At 39.4% G+C, this 15501-nt stretch overlaps 1 long non-coding RNA gene across 1 annotated transcript; it reads right to left on the bottom strand.

Moving 5' to 3' along the window:
* Window positions 1–1850: 1850 nt before the first annotated feature.
* Window positions 1851–15179, bottom strand: LOC122466700. Its single transcript, XR_006292426.1, has 2 exons — window positions 15098–15179; window positions 1851–4481 (listed from the first exon to the last, which is right to left on the bottom strand). It is a non-coding gene; the product is annotated as an uncharacterized LOC122466700 (long non-coding RNA).
* Window positions 15180–15501: the final 322 nt, after the last annotated feature.

The following is a 15501-nucleotide window of genomic DNA, read 5'->3' as shown; positions in this document are numbered from 1 at the left end:
TACTGGGAGGATGAATTACAGTAGCAGTCATGCTAGGAGTCAGTAGAAATGGCACTAACTGGTACGGTATTAAGTGATAAGTTACTGAATAAGGACAACTTTTAGAAAATGTTGCCAGCAGTTCTTATCCTAAATGGACAGTTACATTTAATTAGGTTTAGGAGAAAATATGGCAACAGAGTCTCATACCACAGAGCAGAGTACTGTTAATTTTGTCTGCCTTTTGAATTTTCAGTGAGCTTTCTACTATAAATACCATTTTGCCTTTGTAAGCAGTGAGGACAACTATCTTACTAATGCCCCCTTGTGGAATATTCCAATCATCATGCAGATCTGGGGTATTTTAGAAAGGTAGCATTAAATATCATCTTAATGGATTATATACATTTACCTGCTTGAAAGACTACACCACATGGATTAAAAAAGGAGTTCACTTTTTACACATAACATGACTATATTAAACTCACAGACTAGTATTATTGAGCATCTGCCACCCAAAAAACAGTATACAAAGCCAATTATTTGTGTGCATTTGTTTTTCCTGACCACTTTGATAATTTGTTTCAAAACTACATTGACTTTTCACTATGGTGTCGAGTTTCATTTAAAAAACAGCAGCTAGCAAGAATTAATGATCCAAAAATGTCACTATTTTAAGCTTATTGGCCCAAATAATCATTTTAAACTATGTAATTAACTGTTTTGTTTTATAGCTCTACACAAGTGCAAAACCTGAAGATTATAGCTGCTCTCTGTGACAGACAACATTCCAGCTTCTAAGTAGATCTGTGGTATCCTCAACACTCATGCAGCACACCCTGTAAGTGTTTACTACTTGACAGGTTACTGCTCACATGTGACTTACAAACTCATTCCTTCTCCCTCCTTCCACCCCTGGTTGTCCATTAAGTAATACCTGTCCTCCTCCTAGGACTATATCAAGGAATAAATAACAGTAATAATTTTTTTAAAAAAATCATACCAAACTCGCAGTATTTCTGCTGGGAGATATTGGGGAAGGAAAACCACACCTAATAATAGGAGAACCTCAAGAGTTCAGTGTTTCCAAAGGCCTGGACATTTACCTGTAGAGTACCAAAAGCTATGGTGGTAGCCTTATCAGACCATGCAACCGTCTCTTCTTACACAGAGACTCTTCTTACATCTTCTTAACAGATGGCCTCCTAACCCTAACCCTCCATCTCCCCCTCCCCCCACCCAGCATCTTCTGAAGTGGATGGTAGGCCCACTGTGTCTCTCATACTGGGGTTTCTTTAGCTTCTTCCATCAGGCAGTGGGGAAGTGGCAGTCTTTATGTCCCATTCCCATTGGAGAACAGGTGGGATCTACCATCTTCTACTCTTTATAATAGTAGAGACACGTCTTCATAGTACTCCTAGCTCTGCCCAAGGCTGTCATGACAAGGAGAGAATCTGGGCAAATCGCTCGAGTTCAGAGTAGAGTAGGAGTGACTGCTCAATTCAGAACTAGTAGAGATCTGAACAAGAATGGATCCTAGGACTTTTGGTCTAATCCCTCAGTTAAGTTTGGATTCAGGGCTCAAAATCTAACCCCAACCCAAAGAGTTTCAGACACACTCAGATTTTGGGGTCCCATTTTATATTGCTCCTTGTAGGACAATTTTTCTTCTGCTGGGGAAAAAATCATTACAGATACCACTTTAAAAAAAATGACTGAAGAACATGCTGTATGAGCACTTTAGTAGCTAGAAAAGTAATGCTGGGAGTGAAACATAAATGGACAACAAAGGGCACAGTATTATTGAGATCTCAGGAAGAGGCACTCATAGATTGGCATTTCTAGCAACGAATTTAAGTTTGCCTCTTTTTAAAAAAATTACAAAAATATTTTGAAACTTGAATTAAATCATTCACACAATTAGTTGCCTTTGATCTTTCTTATGGGCTTTTCTGACTCTCTCTCCCGCCCCTCCAGCAAAATAAGATAATTAGACAGAAGCAAATAAAATGTAGATAGCTAGAAAATAGAACAGCCTGACATGTGTAGTACATGCTGTCAGCCATATGGCATTCTATATATATTGTTACAGATGAAAATTGTACCACACGCTGTGCTGTACATTATCACTGGAATGGTATACGGTAATTCATGTGCAGAAACTGATACTATCCTCTGTGTTGGCTAATAGATTTCTGAAGTTTTCCACACAGCATTTTATTTTAAATGACAGTGTTTTCTATTAATGGGTGGGCACTGTCAGTTTCTTGACCCTGGTCGGGAAGGATGTCTTTTTGTTCAAATGGCAGCCATCATTTCTGTGAAGCGATGCATGTAAAAAAGCCAGTAAATGCAATTCACCTCACACGAGGCTGTCACTCAATTTGACATCTACATGTTGGAGTATTTTCTCAAAGTTTTCTGCATGTGACCTGCAAGTTAAAGATCAGGGAGGTTACCTTCATCCTGCCCATCCATGTGTCAATCATCCCCACCTAAAAATGAAAGTTACAAATAAGCTGCAGCTACTATTTATACTCTGCTGCCTGTCCCATCTTTTTCATGTCAATCTTGCGGTTTCTCATTATAACTACATCATGCTTCCTCCCCTCCTCCATCCCCATCCTGTATATCACCGATTAAGTTCCTTTGTCTTTCTATTATTATGCACCCTGCTGCTCTGCCAGGTTTTGTAAAGTTCCTAATGCCTTAGCAATTTTATTTCCTCTAGTCACATTCAAAGGAAATGCTGAAAGATATTAAACACCGTCTTCCATGGTTAAGGGTCAAATGCATAGTCCCTATGGGCATGCAAGGTGTGGAGTACAGTGGAACCACTTTGGCTCTGTTGTAGCAAAGTGTTGGCCACAGAGATGACTGAGAGACCTAATATCTCTGTCCATAGCAGAATAGAATGGAGGGACAGCAGGTGATGGCATGGTGAGCCAGGAGATATGCCACAACACAGAACCAGGAGTTTGAACTCCCTTTGTAAGGTGTACTCCCAGGCCTCATATGCTACAGCAGTCCATAGCCTGTACCGGGGACGTGAAACTGTTGTAGAGGCATTTAGTGCCAAATCACTGTATTCCTCCTCCTCCTCCTCCCTGCCCCACCAGGGCTTTGTCAACAAAGGAGCTGGGGCTGGGAGGTGAGACAAGGAAAGGGAGAGGGACATAATTTGGCCTAAAGTACAAAAAGAAATCAGCTCCTTCACTTGAGGTTCTTGTGGTAGAAGTATCCTGCACCATGAGGTCCTAAGATGCTATTTAATTTCCTTCATCATCAATGTGCCATTGTTCCTTAGGAATATATCATTTTGTACATGCAAAAAAGTTACAGGGGGATGATGATGAGGACAAAATCAAGGACAAGATTGCCATAGGCCATCTCATCCTCCTCTAGCCAGCATAAGAGCCTCCCTACAGTACATTGTACAGAGGTTTGTCCAGTCTCAGTCCAATGATTCAGTATTGATGAAGCTCCCTTCCTTCCTTATGTGAAGATATCCCAGGTTATTAGCCATTACTGCTGGAGAAATTGCTCCCACTACTCAGCCATCTCTCTTGAATATTAAAGAATCACCAACTCCCAACAGCACTCTACTGTTCTGTTACTTCCCATCCTGCTTACCACACCCCTGCCATCAACCATCATAGCTTGTTGTAAGACACTGGCAGTAGGCAATGTGACCTAGTGGCCTGAACAGGAGTCTTGCCTAATGGTTGGAGCAGAACCAAAAAGTCATGGTCAGGAGACAAGCCACTGGTCAAAGCCAGGAGTTCTGAGGAAGGTTGGGACTAGGGCTGATACAGGAGCTTGGAACAATGGGCAATACAGGAAGCAGGTCTTGTGTAGCAGCAGGCACAGAACACACTGAGCAGCCAGTGTGCTGCTGTTGCTACCAAGCCTAAATGGGGAGCAGCTGGGTCCAGTCAGGGAGCACAATCACACAGTGAGAGTTTATTGAGCCCAGCCAAGCTCATTGGGCTGGTAGGTGGGCGCACTTGGAGCCAGCTGAGTTTCTAACACTCATGCACAAACTGAATTTTGCCTGATTTGGCTCCCTCTGTGAATAAAGATCACTGGAGAGGTGAGAATGAGGAGAACAGCCGAGATTCTTCTTGCACTGTGGAAAGAGGTTATGGAACTATGGCTTGGGCCCAACCTCATTTCAAAGATCCATGGGGGAAAAAAACACACATTCTGCACTGAGTCAGGAGCCATCTTTTAGGCTCATCTGCTGCTCTGGTGGCCTTCCTGCCATTCTGGCAGCTGCTCTGCCTTTTGCTGGGTCCCCCACAACTGGACAGAGTGGTGATGGCGGGGACCCAGAGGCAGCCAATACTGAGTTCTGTTACTTCCCATCCTGCTTTCTGCGTAGATGCTTGAGAGCAGAGGCCAATGCAGAAGACACGAGTACTCCTTCTCCGACCCCTATCACCTTCCTTCATTCTAGAGTCCACAGAGCTCCAGCCACTTGGACCCTCGCAGAGAAGTACCTACAAGGATATGGACTGAGTAAAAGATCACAGGGGAAAGGAAGAGAGCAGATCCACACAAAGGGCCTCTTCTATGTGGGTATCAACATGCAGCCTTCAAGCCCTTTGTAATTAAAATTATTCCCAGACTAAGACCATAGCTGTAAAATGTTGCAAACAGTTTATGAACCTCAGTATATGTGGGTATATACTTGAGTATTTACAGATATGTGTTTTTCCTATACTATTGCTTTAAAAAAAAAAAAAAGCCAGAACGCTTTGCAGCACACATTGAGAGTGTATCATTGGGGTATTTTGCAGGAACGAGGGATATTTAGACAAACATTAACGCAGACAGAGCCCTTACACAGTAGCACCTGCCTCCTCTAGAGCTGGCAACAGGCAGCACAACACACCAGTAGCACGGTTTGTATTGATTTCCATGCTGTCTCTCAATCCACACCCACCTGCAAATGCTACAGTGGGATGAGGAAGCCCATTGCAACACATTCCTTCTATTACTATAGGACAAATGTAGTTCATTTTCAAGGACTAATCCTGGAAGTGTACATGGCTCATTGAAATTGTGTTTTTAATAATTATATAAACACTGAATCTGTAAATGTCCACACACTTTATAAAAGTAGATAGCCTCTGTGTGCCTCAGTTTGCCTAACTTGACCATCACACAGCACGTAACTAGCAGACCCAAAATTAGAAACTAGGTATCCCCACTGCCAGTCTCTTCCCCTATCCACTGATGCTATGAATAAAAGATGATTAGCGCTGGAATGAGACTATTAGTTAGATTTGAGCTCAGGGCAGTATTATGGCACAATCTGTTATCTCAGTGCTTTATATACACGTTCTTAGAATTAGTGTCATACAATCTGTTAGCTATGCTATTCATGTTTGAAAACGCACTTTGATGATAACGTTCTATTTTCCAGGTGCTTGAAACTTTCATGAGAAATTTCTGCTAAAAAGGTCTGTCCTAAGGAAGAAATGAACTTTTAGGAAAATTGATAAAATTCCTCTTAAGCCATTTCTGAATTATAGGAAGAAGAAAGGTGCTTTTCACGCATGTGTGCTTTTTTAATGTGCTGAGTTGCACTATTCTGGTTTTACACACAATCATATCTTATCTGGAACATCACACATTGAAACAGAGATTTGCATTTATTTCAGCAATTACACATTCAAGTAAAGGACAGTCAGCTTAAAAAAAAGTCCAATCACACGTAACCTCTCTTTGATGCACCTGGCATTCCACAGCTTAGAGGAATTATATTGAGATATCAGATCTGACAGATATCCTGAGATGTGTGCAGATGCTTTGAGGCAATTCCTTGTGCATACACTGATTCTGGTATCTAGAGGCATTTGCACAGTCCCTCAAAATGCTGATTTTGTATATTATCAACATTATTGATCACTTAAGTCAAACAACACATACTAGAACATCTGAATTCCCTTTTTTATTTCCTCAGAAAGATAGATTCAATAAAGAGAATCATCTTAGTACAAAATTCTGGTTGGAGTTAATGTGCAAAACACCGGAAAATACAGTGTAAAGAAGATTCCAAAAGAGATGCATAAGATCTCTGTATGTACTAGCTAAAATATACATATTAATTCATGAAAATACTGAACAACTTCCCACCTAAGTTAAATGGATCACCCTAAGCAAGAACTGATTAAATCCTGATGAAAAAAAATCTGGTCATGCTAATCAACACAAGGCCTTTATTCTGGACAAATGGCTACCTTTATTCGTGGGGAAATGTGTTGCAGTTAAGGTATTGGACTGGGTGGGATGCAGTAGATCCGAGTTCAATTCTTGCTTCTGTCTGACTTCTTGTGTGGCCTTGGGCAAATCTCTTTCTCTCTGTGTGACTTTGTATACCCTCTTTTAAAATGAGGATGAAGATTTCTCTAGCTCACAGGCATATAGCGTGGATAAATCTGTTAATATCTGTGAGACACGCATACTAAGCTGATAAGAACCATGTAGAGACCAAAAGAAGTGGCAGATTGACTTGTTTCAAAAAGGAAACAAAACCGACTACTACTTACTACATGATGTATCAGCTTATTTGACATTATATACCTAAGTTATACACATAATGACGTTTCTTCTGTCTTAACATATTAACTTAACGGATATTTATATGCATTGATAATCAGAAAAAATGTAAACCATGACATCCAAAATTAAAGCTTGTGCAACAAACACATGGTTACTTTGTTTATAGTATACAGTGTTGGCTTTAATACCTAACAACACTACCCATGCACAAGGGGCTAAGTTAAAAATGTTGTGGGAAACAACTTTATATTTCCATGTTTAAATATCAGCCATATCATTTTTAGAATGTAGTTTTCTGCATGTAACTGAATCTACATTAAGTGACAGAACATTTTATGTTCATATTTTAATAGATGTTCTTTTACTACATAGTTGCTATTTTAAAGGCAAGTTTATGCTAGATGAGCTAAATTCTGCAGTCCTTGATCAAACAAAGCTCCCATTGTAGTAAATCGGAACTTCGATCTGTTAAGAACCACAAAATTAGAGCCTATATTTCCAGTTCATATTTACTGATTAAAGAGTCTAAGCTCCAATCAGTTCCCCAGAGAATTTATGTATAAAACTCTCTAGCCCAGTAGTTATCCCAGTCAGTTTCTGGTGAATCAGCTGGAGCAGAGTGATGAATTGAGAAATAGAAGGAGTAAAATATTGCAGTGAACTTTTAAACTAAAATAGCAATAGAGAGTTAGATAATTAAATGGGAAACCAGACCTAAATGTCAAATAAGAAAGAAGACATCAAAGAGAAAGCAGCAATCTCTGATAAAGATCAAGAGAGAAAAACTAAAAAAAATTTGGTATATGCTGACAAATGACTGTAGTAAAATATAACAAAGTAATTTGATTTAGCAATATTCCTACAGATTGTCTGAACTACACTGCCGCAGAGATCAAAGGCTAGAGTCAGAAACAAAATACCAAAAGAAATGACACACATTCTTCTGCCTTCCCCTCCCCCCAGTTCTTTTTTTGTAATTCATATTTCAAACCATAGACACAGAGGTTGAAAATGTATAAGAGTGTCTGGAGAGGTCACTCCAACAACTGAGCAACCAGGAACTTTTCATTTGGAATTTATTTTTGTATTTTTTTTTTCCATTAAGAAGGTGGTCAGAAGAAATGCCTAGCCGGTATCTAACACAGATCTTCTTTAGGCTGAATACAAGATTGCTCTCCAGGATACATGGTTCTCCTTTGGATTTTCAAGTGTAACATGATCAAGTGCCTCAAGTGGATATGGTTTTCTGTATTTTTCCAACAATGTTTCCTTGTTGTTAATGGAAGTTTTCTTCCACAGGCAAGTTGAACATAGTCCTCATTATGTGCAGATTAATTTGCTAGCTCTGATGACTGAACTCCTCTATCAACAGTTGCACTTCATCTGTATTCGCTCTTATGTTTATTCTTTCTGCTCTGCAGATTTTACCATTATTTTAATGCATATTCCTTCTGAATATCTTTTGACAATCAAGGCTTTTTTTTTTTTTTTTTTAAGCACTCTTAGTAAAGGGAACATTTATAGCTGATTTAAAGCAAGAGTGCACAAAGCAGAAAAATAGCTCCTCCAATTGTGTGTGGGGTTTTTTTTTTGTTTTTTTTTAAAAAGCTTAAAAGTAGCAGGAAAAAAAATTAAAAAATAAACCACCACCAAAATGAGCCTATTCCCTTGGTTGGTTGATATCCAGCCCTCAAGCCAGGCTTTTGATGCTGTAGGAAAAGTGGCTAGCAGTTCTAGAATAATATAACTGATTATATGCTCCTCCTATATAAGAACAAAGAGGATTTGAATAAAGTGCAATTCATACTCTTCCCTTTAAATGGAGAAGACAAGTTACTGGGCTCGATACAGGGGTGAGTGGGTGAAATTCTAAGGCCTGTGTTGTACAGGAGGACCTGTATACAGGATGATCTAATGGTCACTTCTAGCCTTAACCATTTGAAAAGTTTAAGTGTGTGTACAGACAGCATAACATGGTACTGACATATTACTTTTGAGAAACAGACTACGTGATCTGCATTTTTGAAATAGTCTCCTGTGACACAGTGTTCCTGATCTGTCCTGAAACACAGTTCGATGGGCCACATTCTTTCTGCAAATCCATTACAGACTGTGGAAGTTGCACACATCTGAGGGTGCAAAATTTGTCCCTTCAAATTGAAACTAAATGTTGCCAGCTAACGTAGCTTCGCCATTTTGGAAGCTTCACTAATTTATATATAAGATGACTCAGACAGTTGTTAAAGGCCTAAACATTATAGACAAACATTTTTCCATGGCAATAAAAGACTGTGCAAATTCCTGGCCACATTGAAGTCAATGGTAAAATGCCCATTGACTTCAGCAGAGTCAGTATTTCACCCTCTCTATGGAGGGCAAGTAGGGAATGTCACATCCACTCATGGAAACCCCCAAGAGTAACATAGTTCGAGACTGAAGACAGCTTCCAGGGCCAAACTCCTTCCAGTAGGAAAATGTTGTTAATCTTCATCTAAATCACCTTTGTTTGCAAGTGGGATATATTATATGTAACTGGATTCAAGATAAACATTTAGCTGCTCACATTAAAGGGGCTTGAACAAGCATAGGTTTTAATTGCTGCAATTTAGGAAATGTATGTATTGTGAAAGTAGAGGCAATAAGCTGTACTGGGGAAAATTGACCACAGTAGTTGCTGATTGTTAGCATCTGATAATACTGAAGTTTAATAGAGAATTACCTAGAATTCTTTAACTTACACATTCGTACTGAACATGGGTCTGTAGATCTGGCTCTCTTGGTTTGAAAGGTATTGCTTTAAAATTAAGAAAAAATTATAGGTATTTCTTCCACCATTGAATTAACCTTCACTGTTCATTAGTCCTCTGTGATGTCTTTCCTTGGTGCTTTCCCTCCCAATATTTTCAAATTCGTTGTTTCATTTTCTTTCCCCGTTTAGGCAGAAGACCAAAATCCAACATATGGAGTAAGCAGACACAATGTACAGTAAGACAAAATTCCCATTGACTTCAATGAGGCTTTTGCCTAAGGACTGGTCCCTCTCCCTCCCTGCTTCCAATGGCTGTCAAGTGAGATTTTTACTTTAAGACTATACAAAAATCCATTGTTGTTCTCCAGTCTTCTCTATTAGATATAACATTTTATTTTCCATCCTCTGCGACTTCAAGCATACAGTTCTGTCTTGTGAAATGGTGTTTGGTTTGGTTTTGTGCACATATTGCCTTGAATTTATTTAGAGAGAGGAGAGGGCTGGTACCAAAATGCAGTATTACAGGATGTTGGATAGATAAATTGATCTAAAATACCTGCCTGTGTCTTCAAAGAATATATTTTCTACTTCATTCCTACATCTAACAAGGAGTTTAGTATATGTATTGTGTTACAGAAGGATAAGGTGGTGGGAAATTGTTGCTTAATGGTAGTAATTAAGTTTCCAGTTTAGAAGGCAACTGATTATTAAGTGTTGATTGTTTCAGGTGAAAGAATGAATACGGCATTGTATGTGACAGTTCAGAACTTGAAGTTCTAATAACCTAAGAAGATAAGACAAAGTGGAACAGAGAAATCTCTTCCAGCTTTTCTGGTGGAAACATTAGGACAGATTCTGAACTCAGACTGGTATAGATACCTTCAGTAAAGTTTATTCCAGTATAATTAAGATCAGAATCTGGGCCATGAACTTTGCTTCCTCACAAAGCTGAGAGCCAGTTTTTTTCCAAATTACATACTTCCTAGTATGACTCATCATCTATCAGTGATGTAGACCCAGTTCAACCTTACCAACTGCTATGCTATTGTCATTTTTGAAGTGGAAACAAATTGCTTTTGAAGTCTCTCTCTCTCACAGATTGGCCATTGTTTGGTTAGGCCAGGATTCACTGTTTCATTTCTCACCTCCTTTAGCGACACTTCAAAATATTTTTTCATAACAATGGCTATGTAGGTTTCTGGAGTCTCTTTTCAATCACATTACAACTTGGGTTGTTTAACTAATTGCTTTTCTTGTAAAACTTCAATGAACATTCTAGCTATTTGGGGGAAGGGGGAAAAATCACAACTTTGTTTCGGGTGATTGCTATGGGACTGTAACAGGGTAGCTGGCCCCTTAAATAAAATTGGGGTCAGTGGTCTTTTTCCAGTCCATCTGCATCCTAGTCTGGTGTAATGAGAAGTGGGTGGCTGCCCCAGGGAGTTACAAATGACAGCATCTCTTAAGAGGGAAGTTCAGAACCCTTAGAGTGAGAGTTTAGAACAGGAGACATTCTAGAGTCCTGAAAATGATGAAGCACTGTAAGGAAGAGCTGGGCTGGGAGTTTCACAGAGGGAATACCCCTGAAGGAGGGAGCAGTGAGAGTTCCGTAGCTGAGCAGCGGAGCCAGATCAGACTGATGAAAATAGGTAGTCAGGTATCACTGCAAATTTCACCAGGCCAGACAGCTATGTCTGGAAAGGACTGAAGAACAATGGAAAGGTAAGCTCACTGATATTGCCAGACAAAAGCTGGAGCCATACCTGGTGAGCCGACAGGGCAGAGAAACAACCCTAGCTAAGGAAGGTGGGGTGGAGTCAGGTGTGGGGAGAGGCACTGGATGGGACAAATGTATGGTTTGGACTGGGCTGGATTCTGGTTTATGGTAGTAGGACTTTGGGTAATAGCCCTTTTTCTGGGGTAAGTTTATTTCTATACTTTGAAAGCTGTACTGAGCTTATTTGAAGAATTGAGGGAAACTGAGGTGAAGGGGGTCACTTAGAGGGTTTCCCTGAAGCCACAAGGTGGGTGGTGGTGACCAGGAGAAGGCCACACATTTACAGAGGCATAAGTGGTACTGAGAATTTTGTGTTGTCCCTCTGTGGTATTGGTGAAGCTTCCTCTAGCGGGCCAGTGCAAATGGAAACAGACCTGTCAAGTTATACTAGTAGGAATAGCGTCATCCAAGTGAGTTATGTTAACTGAAAAAAAAAAAAAAATGCAACCGCTATAAATAACCAAGGGCATGTAAAGGCAGGGTTCCTGACATCTCTAAAATGAAGCCTAGTATTTAGTTCTACTTAGCACTAGGGCTTTCAAGCGACTTAAAAAAAAAAAAAGTTGCGAGAAGTTGCTCTGGTAAACAATAGAATACCATTTAAATAGTTTTGGAGCATTTTCTACATTTTCAAATATATTGATTTCAGTTACAACACAGAATACAAAGTGTACAGTGCTCATTTTATATTTTTATTACAACTATTTGCATTGTAAAAATCCAAAATAGTATTTTTCAATTCACTTAGTACAAGTGCTGTAGGGCAATCTCTTTCTCATGAAAGTTGGATTTACAAATTTAGAATGGTGTACAAAAAACTGCACTCAAAAACAAAACTATGTAAAATTTTAGAGCCTGCAAGTCCACTCAGTCCTATTTCTTGGTCAGCCAATCGCTCAGACAAACAAGTTTGCTTACATTTGCAGGAGATAATGCTGACTGCTTCTTGTATACAATGTCACCTGAAAGAGAGAACAGGCATTCGCATGGCACTGTTGTAGCCAACGTCAGAAGATATTTATGTGCCAGATGCGCTAAAATTCATATGTCTCTTCATGCTTCAACCACCATTCCAGGGAGCATGCGTCCATGCTGATGACAGGTTCTGCTCGATAATGCAAGCAGTACGGACCGACGCATGTTCATTTTCATCATCTGCATCAGATGCCACCAGCAGAAGGTTGATTTTCTTTTTCGGTGGTTTGAGTTCTGTAGTTTCCACATCGGAGTGTTGCTCTTTTAAGACTTCTGAAAACATGCTCCACACCTCATCCCTCTCAGATTTTGGAAGGCACTTCAGATTCTTAAATATTAGTTTGAGTACGGTAGCTATCTTTAGAAATCTCACATTGGTACCTTCTTTGCGTTATGTCAGATCTGCAGTGAAAGTGTTCTTAAAATGAAGAACATGTGCTGGGTCATCATCTGAGACTGCTATAACATGAAATATATGACAGAATGCAGGTAAAACAGAGCAGGGGACATACAATTCTCCCCCAAGGAGTTCAGTCCCAAATTAAATTAACACTTTTTAATGAGCGTCATCAACATGAAAGCATGTTCATTGGAATGGTGGCCGAAGCATGAAGGGGCATACACATGTTTAGCATATCTGGCACCTTGCAATGCCATCTACAAAAGTGTCATACAAATGCCTGTTCTCACTTTCTGGTGATATTATAAATAAGAAGAGGGCAGCATTATTTCCTGTAAATGTTAACAAACTTGTTTGTCTTAGCAATTGGCTGAACAAGAAGTAGGACTGAGTGGACTTGTAGGCTCTGAAGGTTTTGTTTTTTTTTTAAAAAAACAGTTTTTATTTTTTTGTTACATAACTGCACTCAAACAAATCTACATTTGTAAGTTGCGCTTTCATAACAAAGATTGCACTACAATACTTGTATGAGGTGAATTGAAAAATACTATTTCTTTTATCATTTTTACAGCGCAAATATTTATCAAAATATACACTTTGATTTCAATTAAAACAGAATACAATATATGAAAATGTAGAAAAACATTCAAAATATTTAATTTCAATTGGTATTCTATTGTTTAACAGTGCAATTAAAACCACAATTAATCATGATTAATATTTTTGAGTTAATCATATGAGTTAGTTAGGCTGTCAATTAATTGCAGTTGTCACTTCTGCAAACTGGAGAATAAAATCACTCTCTTAAGTTATAGTGTGTTTTTCCACCATCTTGGCCAACAGCAGGGATTGAACCAGGGACCTCCAGAGCCAGAAGCATCAGTTTCTGCAGCTCGACTAAAAGAGCCAGGCTCTGTAACAAATTCATATCCGGAGTGGATCAGACACAGAGCAGGACCACAACATACACTGAACAGAAAGTTAAGGTAGCACACTCTGCTGAAGTAGATCCCTAAATACGAGACCATAAACTCATGGCCCTGCTATGCCTCTTATAGCATAATATCTTGGCATCTTGTTTCCCAAACAGGCAGGCTGCCCCTTCATACGGCCCTCCCATCACAGGTCAGAGACCCAAATAATGGTGTTTGAGGAATTTTGACCATTTATAACACTTGTGGTTATTCAAGCAAATAATAAGCATCAGATCTCATGTTCTGGACTGTAAGAGGATTGCCTATAGGTCTCAGAAAAGAATTTTTCCCCACAGCCATGCACAGAGCTGCTGAATAGTCTGAACATTATAGTTTGTTTGGGTTTTGTTTTCCCTTACTCTGAAGCATCAAATATTAGCCTCTGCCAGAAGCAAGATATGAATAGAATGGACCTATGGTCTATTCCATTGCAGCCACTGTAGATCTGTGCTAAGGTAGATATTTAGTATGACAGCTGACGCTAGCTATGCTAAAAGCAACTTCATATTTCAGTGCTGGTGCAGGCAGCCATAGAGGAGGTGGTCTCTGTTAATTAATCCAGTGACTTGGTAAACTCAGCATGTTGAGAAGCAAGCATACTCTGGCACTAAAGAACTATGACTAATTCCTGGCAACCAACATCAGAACAGGAACCGCCAAACCAGAAATAATTCTGTGTGAGGGACTTAATCTCTTGTTTTCCCTCCTCAGGGCCAAAAAAGTATATGTTATGCACACAGAGCAGAATATGTCTGAGCCACTATCTATTGGAGATGCACTAAAATAGTCTCAGTATTGCCAGCCTCAAGCATTGAAGACTCATAATTCAAAACCCCACAAATTATGGGACAATTAAAAAAATACAATTTATATATTTGGGGTTGGTTTTCCTTTCTAGTCTTTGAACCTTTGGAGCACATTCAGGAAACATTTTCAAGCTTTTCCCCCACAACCATGAGGATTGGGCACTTATTTAAAATGAAAGCTGATATTCTCAAATAGCATGAATCCAGGAGCTAGGACTTTCAGAAAACACCAAATACTACAAGGCACATAAGGCAACCCTTTTTTTTTTTTGGCAGAACATGAAGGCACCAACCTGTTGTTCAGTGAAGGGGGCACCGAGACAACCTGAAAGAACCTATTCCCTCTGGAAAACAAACCAACCAACCAAAAACCTTTAACAAGGCAATATTTACTGCTGAGAACTTAAATTCAACTTTAAAATAAACAAACAAACAAACAAACAAAAAGGGATCAGGAGCTGGAAGGAAGGATCAAATTTACAGGAAAATATAATGTACAGTAGCATCATAAGCTTTTAACTCTGCTTCTTACCACAGGTAATTATTGTGATTAGACAATATCCCTTTTACTACTAGTCACTTGCCAGTTGTGATAAGAGTGCAACAAAAAACATTATGTTAATTTTGACACCAGGAAAGCAGCAGAGATATCTTAACCACAATGAAGGAAAGTGTCTCACTTTCAAGCAGCCTCAGGAAGTAGGTATTAGCAGAGTTCACAGGCTACTGTTAATAACTGTGGCATTATTCATGTATTCCCTCCCCTTTCTCAATGCCCTTTATTCCAGCCAAATGATAATAAAAAAGTCCTCTTTCTCTGAGAGAGCTCCTATACACCCTGAAGCACACCAGAACCAACCAACTCACCATCAGGACTGAACCAGAAACACTTTCACTTCCAGCCCAAACTCCTTTTAGTAAGCTTAGTACTCTGTCTCACAAGAGTCTGCGGGAACCTAAAGTTCCCAGGTGTCTACCATCCTTCCAAATTGTTAATTGGGTTAAAATCTAAACACCCGCCCTCAGTTAATAGCAGAGAATTAACATATAGCAATCGCTCAATTCAGGGGCTTGCTACAAATGCCTGGTTTGGAATTCCTTACCACACGGGCTCCTAGTAAAGACAAAAACTCCATCTACTGAAAATAAATATACAGTAACAGCTTGCAGATAAATGCACAAATTGTGATTTCCCCGGATAAGTTATGGTAAATATCTAATTTTAGGATTATTAGCACCTGATTCTATATTTCCAACATCTCTACCAAGCC

The sequence above is a fragment of the Chelonia mydas genome, chromosome 7 (genome assembly GCF_015237465.2).
Source record: "Chelonia mydas isolate rCheMyd1 chromosome 7, rCheMyd1.pri.v2, whole genome shotgun sequence".
NCBI classification, from domain to species: Eukaryota; Metazoa; Chordata; order Testudines; family Cheloniidae; genus Chelonia; species Chelonia mydas.
The sequence above is the reverse complement of the archived record's forward strand: the minus strand, read 5'-3'. Positions and strand labels throughout refer to the sequence as shown.